Source organism: Ipomoea nil, unplaced genomic scaffold (assembly GCF_001879475.1).
Source record: "Ipomoea nil cultivar Tokyo-kokei standard unplaced genomic scaffold, Asagao_1.1 scaffold2844, whole genome shotgun sequence".
Taxonomy (NCBI): domain Eukaryota; kingdom Viridiplantae; phylum Streptophyta; class Magnoliopsida; order Solanales; family Convolvulaceae; genus Ipomoea; species Ipomoea nil.
This window is the reverse complement of record NW_017619272.1, coordinates 1-14,853: the sequence shown is the minus strand read 5'-3', so window position 1 is coordinate 14,853 and position 14,853 is coordinate 1. Positions and strand designations below refer to the sequence as shown.

At 33.7% G+C, this 14,853-nt stretch overlaps 8 non-coding genes across 8 annotated transcripts; all 8 read right to left on the bottom strand.

Moving 5' to 3' along the window:
- Positions 1-1,890: 1,890 nt before the first annotated feature.
- On the bottom strand, positions 1,891-1,969 carry TRNAL-UAG. Its single transcript has one exon. It is a non-coding gene; the product is annotated as a tRNA-Leu (tRNA).
- A 2,523-nt stretch (positions 1,970-4,492) lies between these two features.
- On the bottom strand, positions 4,493-4,572 carry TRNAL-UAG. Its single transcript has one exon. It is a non-coding gene; the product is annotated as a tRNA-Leu (tRNA).
- A 996-nt stretch (positions 4,573-5,568) lies between these two features.
- Positions 5,569-5,648, bottom strand: TRNAL-UAG. The gene has a single exon. It is a non-coding gene; the product is annotated as a tRNA-Leu (tRNA).
- Positions 5,649-7,635: 1,987 nt separating this feature from the next.
- On the bottom strand, positions 7,636-7,715 carry TRNAL-UAG. The gene has a single exon. It is a non-coding gene; the product is annotated as a tRNA-Leu (tRNA).
- A 2,062-nt stretch (positions 7,716-9,777) lies between these two features.
- On the bottom strand, positions 9,778-9,856 carry TRNAL-UAG. The gene has a single exon. It is a non-coding gene; the product is annotated as a tRNA-Leu (tRNA).
- A 969-nt stretch (positions 9,857-10,825) lies between these two features.
- TRNAL-UAG lies at positions 10,826-10,904 on the bottom strand. The gene has a single exon. It is a non-coding gene; the product is annotated as a tRNA-Leu (tRNA).
- Positions 10,905-11,860: 956 nt separating this feature from the next.
- On the bottom strand, positions 11,861-11,940 carry TRNAL-UAG. The gene has a single exon. It is a non-coding gene; the product is annotated as a tRNA-Leu (tRNA).
- Positions 11,941-12,366: 426 nt separating this feature from the next.
- Positions 12,367-12,446, bottom strand: TRNAL-UAG. Its single transcript has one exon. It is a non-coding gene; the product is annotated as a tRNA-Leu (tRNA).
- Positions 12,447-14,853: the final 2,407 nt, after the last annotated feature.

The following is a 14,853-nucleotide window of genomic DNA, read 5'->3' as shown; positions in this document are numbered from 1 at the left end:
AAATGATATCTTAGCAGTGAATAGGGAGTGCACGGGTGCAATGTCGTCATCAGGTGATTGGGGTATACGGCATATAGTATGCAAATAGACATTAACACAAAAGATAAGTTAAATCCAATTCTTTTAGAAGTTACAATATATTTATTATTTACCATCAATTCTGTTAAAAAAAAAGAAATAAACATTAATGACTGACTAACCTTTTTTCTACTAATTTCGTATTTTGCTGTTCAAGTAATTGTTTTTCATGGAGTGAAATACAATGGAGAGCGTAGGGTATTTTTAAACATACTTGACACTGTGGATTTGAACCCACGCCCTTTCAGACCACAGCCTAAATCTGGCGCGCTTAGACCACTCGGCCAAACATCTATATATTCAATAAAAATAGAATTTATATTTTCTTGAAGAAAACCTGTTCGATTCAAACCAACACCCTCTTGGTAAAATCCAATGCACATGATCTTTTTAGTGCAGTTTTGCTGACATCTGATCTCTTGTGTGGTTAAATGATATCTTAGCATGAATAGGGAGTGCACGGTGCAATTCGTCATCAGGTGATTGGGGTATAAGGCATATAGTATGCAAATAGACATTAACACAAAAGATAAGTTAAATCCAATTTTTTAGAAGTTAAAATATATTTATTACTCACCATCAATTCTGTAAAAAAAAAAGAAATAAACATTAATGACTGACTAACCTTTTTTCTACAAATTTTCGTATTTTGCTGTTTAAGTAATTGTTTTTCATGGAAAAGTGAAATACAATAGAGAGCGTAGGGATATTATTTTTCATGGAAAAGTGAAATACAATAGAGAGGGATATTTTTAAACATCTCTTGACGGCTGTGGATTTGAACCCACGCCCTTTCGACCAGAGCCTAAATCTGGCGCCTTAGACCACTCGGCCAAACCGTCTATATATCAATAAAATAAATTTATATTTTCTTGAGAAAACCTGTTCGATTCTAACCAACACCTCTTGGTAAAATCCAATGCACATGATCTTTTTAGTGCAGTTTTGCTGACATCTGATCTCTTGTGTGGTTGAAATGATATCTTAGCAGTGAATAGGAGTGCACGGGTGCAATGTCGTCATCAGGTGATTGGGTATAAGGCATATAGTATGCAAATAGACATTAACACAAAAGATAAGTTAAATCCAATTCTTTTAGAAGTTAAAATATATTTATTATTTACCATCAATTCTGTTAAAAAAAAAAAAAATAAACATTAATGACTGACTAACCTTTTTTCTACTAATTTTCGTATTTTGCTGTTCAAGTAATTGTTTTTCATGGAGTGAAATACAATAGAGAGCGTAGGGGTATTTTTAAACATACCTTGACAGCTGTGGGATTTGAACCCACGCCCTTTTCGGACCACAGCCTAAATCTGGCGCCTTAGACCACTCGGCCAAACCATCTATATATTAATAAAATAGAATTTATATTTTCTTGAAAAAACCTGTTCGATTCTAACCAACACCCTCTTGGTAAAATCCAATGCACATGATCTTTTTAGTGCAGTTTTGCTGACATCTGATCTCTTGTGTGGTTTAAATGATATCTTAGCAGTGAATAGGGAGTGCACGGTGCAATGTCGTCATCAGGTGATTGGGGTATAGGCATATAAATAGACATTAACACAAAAGATAAGTTAAATCCAATTCTTTTAGAAGTTACAATATATTTATTACTACCATCAATTCTTAAAAAAAAAAGAAATAAACATTAATGACTGACTAACCTTTTTTCTACAAATTTCGTATTTTGCTGTTTAAGTAATTGTTTTCATGGAAAAGTGAAATACAAAGAGAGCGTAGGGATATTGTTTTTCATGAAAAGTGAAATACAATAAGAGCATAGGGATATTTTTAAACATCTCTTGACGGCTGTGGATTTGAACCCACGCCCTTTCGGACCAGAGCCTAAATCTGGCGCCTTAGACCACTCGGCCAAACCGTCTATATATCAATAAAATAGAATTTATATTTTCTTGAAGAAAACCTGTTCGATTCTAACCAACACCCTCTTGGTAAAATTCAATGCACATGATCTTTTTAGTGCAGTTTTGCTGACATCTGATCTCTTGTGTGGTTTAAAAATATCTTAGCAGTGAATAAGGAGTGCACGGGTGCAATGTCGTCATCAGGTGATTGGGGTATACGGCATATAGTATGCAAATAGACATTAACACAAAAGATAAGTTAAATCCAATTCTTTTAGAAGTTACAATATATTTATTATTTACCATCAATTCTGTTAAAAAAAAAAGAAATAAACATTAATGACTGACTAACCTTTTTTCTACTAATTTTCGTATTTTGCTGTTAAGTAATTGTTTCATGGAATGAAATACAATGGAGAGCGTAGGGTATTTTTAAACATCCTTGACAGCTGTGGATTTGAACCCACGCCCTTTCAAACCAGAGCCTAAATCTGGCGCCTTAGACCACTCGCCAAACCATCTATATATCAATAAAATAGAATTTATATTTTCTTGAGAAAACCTGTTCGATTCTAACCAACACCCTCTTGGTAAAATCCAATGCACATGATCTTTTTAGTGCAGTTTTGCTGACATCTGATCTCTTGTGTGGTTTAAATGATATCTTAGCAGTGAATAGGGAGTGCACGGGTGCAATGTCGTCATCAGGTGATTGGGGTATACGCATATAGTATGCAAATAGACATTAACACAAAAGATAAGTTAAATCCAATTCTTTTAGAAGTTACAATATATTTATTATTTACCATCAATTCTGTTAAAAAAAAAAAAAAATAAACATTAATGACTGACTAACCTTTTTTCTACAAATTTTCGTATTTTGCTGTTTAAGTAATTGTTTTTCATGGAAAGTGAAATACAATAGAGAGCGTAGGGATATTTTTAAACATCTCTTGACGGCTGTGGGATTTAAACCCACGCCGTTTTAGACCAGAGGCTAAATCTGGCGTCTTTGACACTCGCCAAACCGTCTATATATCAATAAAATAGAATTATATTTTCTTGACGAAAACCTTTTCGATTCTAACCAACACCCCTCTTGGTAAAATCCAATGCACATAATCTTTTTAGTGCAGTTTTGCTGACATCTTGATCTCGTGTCTGGTTTAAATGATATCTTAGCAGTGAATAGGGAGTGCACGGGTGCAATGTCGTCATCAGGTGATTGGGTATAAGGCATATAGTATGCAAATAGACATTAACACAAAAGATAAGTTAAATCCAATTCTTTTAGAAGTTACAATATATTTATTACTCACCATCAATTCTGATAAAAAAAAAAAAGATATAAACATTAATGACTGACTAACCTTTTTTCTACTAATTTTCGTATTTTGCTATTTAAGTAATTGTTTTTCATGGAGTGAAATACAATGAAGAGCTTAGGGATATTTTTAAACATCTCTTGATGCAGCTGTGAGATTTGAACCCACGCCCTTTTGAACTAGAGCCTAAATCTGGCACCTTAGACCACTCGACCAAATCGTCTATATATCAAAAAAATAGAATTTATATTTTCTTGATGAAACCTGTTCGATTCTAACCAACACCCTCACGGTAAAATTCAATGCACATGATCTTTTTAGTGCAGTTTTGCTGACATCTGATCTCTTGTGTGGTTTGAATGATATCGTAGCAGTGAATAGGGAGTGCACGGGTGCAATGTCGTCATCAGGTGATTAGGGTATACGGCATATAGTATGCAAATAGACATTAACACAAAAGATAAGTTAAATCCAATTCTTTTAGAAGTTACAATATATTTATTATTTACCATCAATTCTGTTAAAAAAAATGAAATAAACATTAATGACTGACTAACCTTTTTTCTACTAATTTTCGTATTTTGCTGTTCAAGTAATTGTTTTTCATGGAGTGAAATACAATGGAGAGCGTAGTGGTATTTTTAAACATACCTTGACAACTGTGGGATTTGAACCCACGCCCTTTCAGACCACAGCCTAAATCTGGCGCCTTAGACCACTCGGCCAAACCATCTATATATCAATAAAATAGAATTTATATTTTCTTGAAGAAAACCTGTTCGATTCAAACCAACACACTCTTGGTAAAATCCAATGCACATGATCTTTTTAGTGCAGTTTTGCTGACATCTGATCTCTTGTGTGGTTGAAATGATATCTTAGCAGTGAATAGGGAGTGCACGGGTGCAATGTCGTCATCAGGTGATTGGGGTATAAGGCATATAGTATGCAAATAGACATTAACACAAAAGATAAGTTAAATCCAATTCTTTTAGAAGTTAAAATATATTTATTACTCACCATCAATTCTGTTAAAAAAAAAAAAGAAATAAACATTAATGACTGACTAACCTTTTTTCTACAAATTTTCGTATTTTGCTGTTTAAGTAATTGTTTTTCATGGAAAAGTGAAATACAATAGAGAGCGTAGGGATATTATTTTTCATGGAAAAGTGAAATACAATAGAGAGCGTAGGGATATTTTTAAACATCTCTTGACGGCTGTGGGATTTGAACCCACACCCTTTCGGACCAGAGCCTAAATCTGGCGTCTTAGACCACTCGGCCAAACCGTCTATATATCAATAAAATAGAATTTATATTTTCTTGACGAAAACCTGTTCGATTCTAACCAACACCCTCTTGGTAAAATCCAATGCACATGATCTTTTTAGTGCAGTTTTGCTGACATCTGATCTCTTGTGTGGTTGAAATGATATCTTAGCAGTGAATAGGGAGTGCACGGGTGCAATGTCGTCATCAGGTGATTGGGGTATAAGGCATATAGTATGCAAATAGACATTAACACAAAAGATAAGTTAAATCCAATTCTTTTAGAAGTTAAAATATATTTATTATTTACCATCAATTCTGTTAAAAAAAAATAAATTAAACATTAATGACTGACTAACCTTTTTCTACTAATTTTCGTATTTTGCTGTTCAAGTAATTGTTTTTCATGGAGTGAAATACAATAGAGAGCGTAGGGGTATTTTTAAACATACCTTGACAGCTGTGGGATTTGAACCCACGCCCTTTCGGACCACAGCCTAAATCTGGCGCCTTAGACCACTCGGCCAAACCATCTATATATTAATAAAATAGAATTTATATTTTCTTGAAGAAAACCTGTTCGATTCAAACCAACACCCTCTTGGTAAAATCCAATGCACATGATCTTTTTAGTGCAGTTTTGCTGACATCTGATCTCTTGTGTGGTTGAAATGATATCTTAGCAGTGAATAGGGAGTGCACGGGTGCAATGTCGTCATCAGGTGATTGGGGTATAAGGCATATAGTATGCAAATAGACATTAACAGAAAAGAACAGTTAAATCCAATTCTTTTAGAAGTTACAATATATTTATTACTCACCATCAATTCCGTTAAAAAAAAAAAAAAAGAAATAAACATTAATGACTGACTAACCTTTTTTCTACAAATTTTCGTATTTTGCTGTTTAAGTAATTGTTTTTCATGGAAAAGTGAAATACAATAGAGAGCGTAGGGATATTGTTTTTCATGGAAAAGTGAAATACAATAGAGAGCATAGGGATATTTTTAAACATCTCTTGACGGCTGTGGGATTTGAACCCACGCCCTTTCGGACCAGAGCCTAAATCTGGCGCCTTAGACCACTCGGCCAAACCGTCTATATATCAATAAAATAGAATTTATATTTTCTTGAAGAAAACCTGTTCGATTCTAACCAACACCCTCTTGGTAAAATTCAATGCACATGATCTTTTTAGTGCAGTTTTGCTGACATCTGATCTCTTGTGTGGTTTAAATAATATCTTAGCAGTGAATAAGGAGTGCACGGGTGCAATGTCGTCATCAGGTGATTGGGGTATACGGCATATAGTATGCAAATAGACATTAACACAAAAGATAAGTTAAATCCAATTCTTTTAGAAGTTACAATATATTTATTATTTACGATCAATTCTGTTAAAAAAAAAAAAAAGAAATAAACATTAATGACTGACTAACCTTTTTCTACTAATTTTCGTATTTTGCTGTTCAAGTAATTGTTTTCCATGGAATGAAATACAATGGAGAGCGTAGGGGTATTTTTAACCATACCTTGACAGCTGTGGGATTTTGAACCCACGCCCTTTCAAACCAAAGCCTAAATCAGGCGCCTTAGACCACTCGGCAAACCATCTATATATCAATAAAATAGAATTTATATTTTCTTGACGAAAACCTTTTCGATTCTAACCAACACCCTCTTGGTAAAATCCAATGCACATGATCTTTTTAGTGCAGTTTTGTTGACATCTGATCTCTTGTGTGGTTTAAATGATATCTTAGCAGTGAATAGGGAGTGCACGGGTGCAATGTCGTCATCAGGTGATTGGGGTATACGGCATATAGTATGCAAATAGACATTAACACAAAAGATAAGTTAAATCCAATTCTTTTAGAAGTTACAATATATTTATTATTTACGATCAATTCTGTTAAAAAAAAAAAAAAAGAAATAAACATTAATGACTGACTAACCTTTTTTCTACAAATTTTCGTATTTTGCTGTTTAAGTAATTGTTTTTCATGGAAAAGTGAAATACAATAGAGAGCGTAGGGATATTTTTTAAACATCTCTTGACGGCTGTGGGATTTAAACCCACGCCGTTTTAGACCAGAGGCTAAATCTGGCGTCTTTGACCACTCGGCCAAACCGTCTATATATCAATAAAATAGAATTTATATTTTCTTGAAGAATACCTGTTCGATTCTAACCAACACCCTCTTGGTAAAATCCAATGCACATAATCTTTTTAGTGCAGTTTTGCTGACATCTGATCTCGTGTCTGGTTTAAATGATATCTTAGCAGTGAATAGGGAGTGCACGGGTGCAATGTCGTCATCAGGTGATTGGGGTATAAGGCATATAGTATGCAAATAGACATTAACACAAAAGATAAGTTAAATCCAATTCTTTTAGAAGTTACAATATATTTATTACTCACCATCAATTCTGATAAAAAAAAAAAAGATATAAACATTAATGACTGACTAACCTTTTTTCTACTAATTTTCGTATTTTGCTATTTAAGTAATTGTTTTTCATGGAGTGAAATACAATGAAGAGCTTAGGGATATTTTTAAACATCTCTTGATGCAGCTGTGAGATTTGAACCCACGCCCTTTTGAACTAGAGCCTAAATCTGGCACCTTAGACCACTCGACCAAATCGTCTATATATCAAAAAAATAGAATTTATATTTTCTTGATGAAAACCTGTTCGATTCTAACCAACACCCTCACGGTAAAATTCAATGCACATGATCTTTTTAGTGCAGTTTTGCTGACATCTGATCTCTTGTGTGGTTTGAATGATATCTTAGCAGTGAATAGGGAGTGCACGGGTGCAATGTCGTCATCTGGTGATTGGGGTATACGGCATATAGTATGCAAATAGACATTAACACAAAAGATAAGTTAAATCCAATTCTTTTAGAAGTTATAATATATTTATTATTTACCATCAATTCTGTTAAAAAAAAAAAAAGAAATAAACATTAATGACTAACTAACCTTTTTTCTACTAATTTTCGTATTTTGCTGTTCAAGTAATTGTTTTTCATTGAGTGAAATACAATAGAGAGCATAAGGATATTTTTAAACATCTCTTGACGGCTGTGGGATTTTAACCCACGCCCTTTCAGACCAGAGCCTAAATCTGGCGCCTTAGACCACTCAGCCAAACCGTCTATATATTAATAAAATAGAATTTATATTTTATTGAAGAAAACCTGTTCGATTCAAACCAACACCCTCTTGGTAAAATCCAATGCACATGATCTTTTTAGTGCAGTTTTGCTGACATCTGATCTCTTGTGTGGTTTAAATGATATCTTAGCAGTGAATAGGGAGTGCACGGGTGCAATGTCGTCATCAGGTGATTGGGGTATACGGCATATAGTATGCAAATAGACATTAACACAAAAGATAAGTTAAATCCAATTCTTTTAGAAGTTACAATATATTTATTATTTACCATCAATTCTATTAAAAAAAAAAGTAAGAAATAAACATTAATGACTGACTAACCTTTTTTCTACTAATTTTCGTATTTTGCTGTTTAAGTAATTGTTTTTTCATGGAGTGAAATACAATGGAAAGCGTAGGGATATTTTTAAACATCTCTTGACGGCTGTGGGATTTGAACCCTCACCCTTTCGAAACAGAGCCTAAATCTGGCGCCTTAGACCACTCGGCCAAACCGTTTATATATCAATAAAATAGAATTTATATTTTCTTGACGAAAACCTGTTCGATTCTAACCAACACCCTCTTGGTAAAATCCAATGCACATGATCTTTTTAGTGCAGTTTTGCTGACATCTGATCTCTTGTGTGGTTGAAATGATATCTTAGCAGTGAATAGGGAGTGCACGGGTGCAATGTCGTCATCAGGTGATTGGGGTATAAGGCATATAGTATGCAAATAGACATTAACACAAAAGATAAGTTAAATCCAATTCTTTTAGAAGTTAAAATATATTTATTACTCACCATCAATTCTGTTAAAAAAAAAAAGAAATAAACATTAATGACTGACTAACCTTTTTTCTACAAATTTTCGTATTTTGCTGTTTAAGTAATTGTTTTTCATGGAAAAGTGAAATACAATAGAGAGCGTAGGGATATTATTTTTCATGGAAAAGTGAAATACAATAGAGAGCGTTGGGGATATTTTTAAACATCTCTTGACGGCTGTGGGATTTGAACCCACACCCTTTCGGACCAGAGCCTAAATCTGGCGTCTTAGACCACTCGGCCAAACTGTCTATATATCAATAAAATAGAATTTATATTTTCTTGACGAAAACCTGTTCGATTCTAACCAACACCCTCTTGGTAAAATCCCAATGCACATGATCTTTTTAGTGCAGTTTTGCTGACATCTGATCTCTTGTGTGGTTGAAATGATATCTTAGCAGTGAATAGGGAGTGCACGGGTGCAATGTCGTCATCAGGTGATTGGGGTATAAGGCATATAGTATGCAAATAGACATTAACACAAAAGATAAGTTAAATCCAATTCTTTTAGAAGTTAAAATATATTTATTATTTACCATCAATTCTGTTAAAAAAAAATGAAATAAACATTAATGACTGACTAACCTTTTTTCTACTAATTTTCGTATTTTGCTGTTCAAGTAATTGTTTTTCATGGAGTGAAATACAATGGAGAGCGTAGTGGTATTTTTAAACATACCTTGACAACTGTGGGATTTGAACCGCACGCCCTTTCAGACCACAGCCTAAATCTGGCGCTTAGACCACTCGGCCAAACCATCTATATATCAATAAAATAGAATTTATATTTTCTTGAAGAAAACCTGTTCGATTCAAACCAACACACTCTTGGTAAAATCCAATGCACATGATCTTTTTAGTGCAGTTTTGCTGACATCTGATCTCTTGTGTGGTTGAAATGATATCTTAGCAGTGAATAGGGAGTGCACGGGTGCAATGTCGTCATCAGGTGATTGGGGTATAAGGCATATAGTATGCAAATAGACATTAACACAAAAGATAAGTTAAATCCAATTCTTTTAGAAGTTAAAATATATTTATTACTCACCATCAATTCTGTTAAAAAAAAAAAGAAATAAACATTAATGACTGACTAACCTTTTTTCTACAATTTCGTATTTTGCTGTTTAAGTAATTGTTTTTCATGGAAAGTGAAAACAATAGAGGTAATATTATTTTTCATGAAAAGTGAAATACAATAGAGAGCGTTGGGATATTTTTAAACATCTCTTGACGGCTGTGGGATTTGAACCCACACCCTTTCGGACCAGAGCCTAAATCTGGCGCTTAGACCACTCGGCCAAACCGTCTATATATCAATAAAATAGAATTTATATTTTCTTGACGAAACCTGTTCGATTCTAACCAACACCCTCTTGGTAAAATCCAATGCACATGATCTTTTTAGTGCAGTTTTTGCTGACATCTGATCTCTTGTGTGGTTGAAATGATATCTTAGCAGTGAATAGGGAGTGCACGGGTGCAATGTCGTCATCAGGTGATTGGGGTATACGCATATAGTATGCAAATAGACATTAACACAAAAGATAAGTTAAATCCAATTCTTTTAGAAGTTACAATATATTTATTACTTACCATCAATTCTGTTAAAAAAAAAAAGAAAATAAACATTAATGACTGACTAACCCTTTTTTCTACTAATTTTCGTATTTTACTGATTTAAGTAATTGTTTTTCATGGAGTGAAATACAATGGAAGAGCGTAGGGATATTTTTAAACATCTCTTGACGCTGTGAGATTTGAACCCACGCCCTTTCGGACTAAGCCTAAATCTGCCCTTAGACCCACTCGGCCAAACCATCTATATATCAATAAAATAGAATTTATATTTTCTTGAAGAAAACCTGTTCGATTCAAACCAACACACTCTTGGTAAAATCCAATGCACATGATCTTTTTAGTGCAGTTTTGCTGACATCTGATCTCTTGTGTGGTTTGAAATGATATCTTAGCAGTGAATAGGGAGTGCACGGGTGCAATGTCGTCATCAGTGATTGGGGTATAAGGCATATAGTATGCAAATAGACATTAACACAAAAGATAAGTTAAATCCAATTCTTTTAGAAGTTTAAATATATTTATTACTCACCATCAATTCTGTTAAAAAAAAAAAGAAATAAACATTAATGACTGACTAACCTTTTTTCTACAAATTTTCGTATTTTGCTGTTTAAGTAATTGTTTTCATGGAAAGTGAAATACAATAGAGAGCGTAGGGATATCATGGAAAAGTGAGTAGGGATATTTTAAACATCTCTTGACGGCTGTGGATTTGAACCCACGCCCTTTCGGACCAGAGCCTAAATCTGGCGCCTTAGACCACTCGGCCAAACCGTCTATATATCAATAAAATAGAATTTATATTTTCTTGAAGAAAACCTGTTCGATTCTAACCAACACCCTCTTGGTAAAATCCAATGCACATGATCTTTTTAGTGCAGTTTTGCTGACATCTGATCTCTTGTGTGGTTTAAATGATATCTTAGCAGTGAATAGGGAGTGCACGGGTGCAATGTCGTCATCAGGTGATTGGGTATACGGCATATAGTATGCAAATAGACATTAACACAAAAGATAAGTTAAATCCAATTCTTTTAGAAGTTACAATATATTTATTATTTACCATCAATTCTGTTAAAAAAAAAAAAAATAAACATTAATGACTGACTAACCTTTTTTCTACTAATTTTCGTATTTTGCTGTTTAAGTAATTGTTTTTCATGGAATGAAATACAATGGAGAGCGTAGGGTATTTTTAAACATACCTTGACAGCTGTGGGATTTGAACCACGCCCTTTCAAACGCCTAAATCTGGCGCCTTAGACCACTCGGCCAAACCATCTATATATCAATAAAATAGAATTTATATTTTCTTGAAGAAAACCTGTTCGATTCTAAACCACACCCTCTTGGTAAAATCCAATGCACATGATCTTTTTAGTGCAGTTTTGCTGACATCTGATCTCTTGTGTGGTTTAAATGATATCTTAGCAGTGAATAGGGAGTGCACGGGTGCAATGTCGTCATCAGGTGATTGGGGTATACGGCATATAGTATGCAAATAGACATTAACAAAAAGATAAGTTAAATCCAATTCTTTTAGAAGTTACAATATATTTATTATTTACCATCAATTCTGTTAAAAAAAAAAAAAAGAAATAAACATTAATGACTGACTAACCTTTTTTCTACAAATTTTCGTATTTTGCTGTTTAAGTAATTGTTTTTCATGGAACAATTACATGGAAAAGTGAAATACAATAGAGAGCATAGGGATATTTTTAAACATCTCTTGACGGCTGTGGGATTTGAACCCACGCCCTTTCGGACCAGAGCCTAAATCTGGCGCCTTAGACCACTCGGCCAAACCGTCTATATATCAATAAAATAGAATTTATATTTTCTTGAAGAAAACCTGTTCGATTCTAACCAACACCCTCTTGGTAAAATCCAATGCACATGATCTTTTTAGTGCAGTTTTGCTGACATCTGATCTCTTGTGTGGTTTAAATGATATCTTAGCAGTGAATAGGAGTGCACGGGTGCAATGTCGTCATCAGGTGATTGGGGTATACGGCATATAGTATGCAAATAGACATTAACACAAAAGATAAGTTAAATCCAATTCTTTTAGAAGTTACAATATATTTATTATTTACCATCAATTCTGTTAAAAAAAAAAAAAAAGAAATAAACATTAATGACTGACTAACCTTTTTTCTACTAATTTTCGTATTTTGCTGTTCAAGTAATTGTTTTCATGGAATGAAATACAATAGAGTATTTTTAAACATACTCTTGACAGCTGTGGGATTTGAACCCACGCCCTTTCAAACCAGAGCCTAAATCTGGCGCCTTAGACCACTCGGCCAAACCATCTATATATCAATAAAATAGAATTTATATTTTCTTGACGAAAACCTTTTCGATTCTAACCAACACCCTCTTGGTAAAATCCAATGCACATGATCTTTTTAGTGCAGTTTTGCTGACATCTGATCTCTTGTGTGGTTTAAATGATATCTTAGCAGTGAATAGGGAGTGCACGGGTGCAATGTCGTCATCAGGTGATTGGGGTATACGGCATATAGTATGCAAATAGACATTAACACAAAAGATAAGTTAAATCCAATTCTTTTAGAAGTTACAATATATTTATTATTTACCATCAATTCTGTTAAAAAAAAAAAAAGAAATAAACATTAATGACTGACTAACCTTTTTTCTACAAATTTTCGTATTTTGCTGTTTAAGTAATTGTTTTTCATGGAAAAGTGAAATACAATAGAGAGCGTAGGGATATTTTTAAACATCTCTTGACGGCTGTGGGATTCCCACGCCTTTCGACCAGAGCCTAAATCTGGCGCTTTGACACTCGCCAAACCGTCTATATATCAATAAAATAGAATTTATATTTTCTTGAAGAACCTGTTCGATTCTAACCAACACCCTCTTGGTAAAATCCAATGCACATGATCTTTTTAGTGCAGTTTTGCTGACATCTGATCTCTGTGTGGTTTAAATGATATCTTAGCAGTGAATAGGGAGTGCACGGGTGCAATGTCGTCATCAGGTGATTGGGGTATAAGGCATATAGTATGCAAATAGACATTAACACAAAAGATAAGTTAAATCCAATTCTTTTAGAAGTTACAATATATTTATTATTTACCATCAATTCTGATAAAAAAAAAAAGAATAAACATTAATGACTGACTAACCTTTTTTCTACTAATTTTCGTATTTTGCTGTTTAAGTAATTGTTTTTCATGGAGTGAAATACAATGAAGAGCGTAGGGATATTTTTAAACATCTCTTGACAGCTGTGGATTTGAACCCACGCCCTTTCGAACCAGAGCCTAAATCTGGCGCCTTAGACCACTCGGCCAAACGTCTATATATCAAAAAAAATAGAATTTATATTTTCTTGAAGAAAACCTGTTCGATTCTAACCAACACCCTCTGTAAAATCCAATGCACATGATCTTTTTAGTGCAGTTTTGCTGACATCTGATCTCTTGTGTGGTTTAAATGATATCTTAGCAGTGAATAGGGAGTGCACGGGTGCAATGTCGTCATCAGGTGATTGGGGTATACGGCATATAGTATGCAAATAGACATTAACACAAAAGATAAGTTAAATCCAATTCTTTTAGAAGTTACAATATATTTATTATTTACCATCAATTCTGTTAAAAAAAAAAAAGAAATAAACATTAATGACTGACTAACCTTTTTTCTACTAATTTTCGTATTTTGCTGTTCAAGTAATTGTTTTTCATGAAGTGAAATACAATGAGAGCGTAGGGATATTTTTAAACATCTCTTGACGGCTGTGGGATTTGAACCCACGCCCTTTCGACCAGAGCCTAAATCTGGCGCCTTAGACCACTCGCCAAACCGTCTATATATCAATAAAATAGAATTTATATTTTCTTGAAGAAAACCTGTTCGATTCAAACCAACACCCTCTTGGTAAAATCCAATGCACATGATCTTTTTAGTGCAGTTTTGCTGACATCTGATCTCTTGTGTGGTTTAAATGATATCTTAGCAGTGAATAGGGAGTGCACGGGTGCAATGTCGTCATCAGGTGATTGGGGTATACGGCATATAGTATGCAAATAGACATTAACACAAAAGATAAGTTAAATCCAATTCTTTTAGAAGTTACAATATATTTATTATTTACCATCAATTCTATTAAAAAAAAAAAGAAATAAACATTAATGACTGACTAACCTTTTTTCTACTAATTTTCGTATTTTGCTGTTTAAGTAATTGTTTTTTCATGGAGTGAAATACAATGGAGCGTAGGGATATTTTTAAACATCTCTTGACGGCTGTGGGATTTGAACCCACCCTTTCGAACAGAGCCTAAATCTGGCCTTAGACCACTCGGCCAAACCGTCTATATATCAATAAAATAGAATTTATATTTTCTTGAAGAAAACCTGTTCGATTCTAACCAACACCCTCTTGGTAAAATCCAATGCACATGATCTTTTTAGTGCAGTTTTGCTGACATCTGATCTCTTGTGTGGTTTAAATGATATCTTAGCAGTGAATAGGGAGTGCACGGGTGCAATGTCGTCATCAGGTGATTGGGGTATACGGCATATAGTATGCAAATAGACATTAACACAAAAGATAAGTTAAATCCAATTCTTTTAGAAGTTACAATATATTTATTATTTACCATCAATTCTGTTAAAAAAAAAAAAAAAGAAATAAACATTAATGACTGACTAACCTTTTTTCTACAAATTTTCGTATTTTGCTGTTT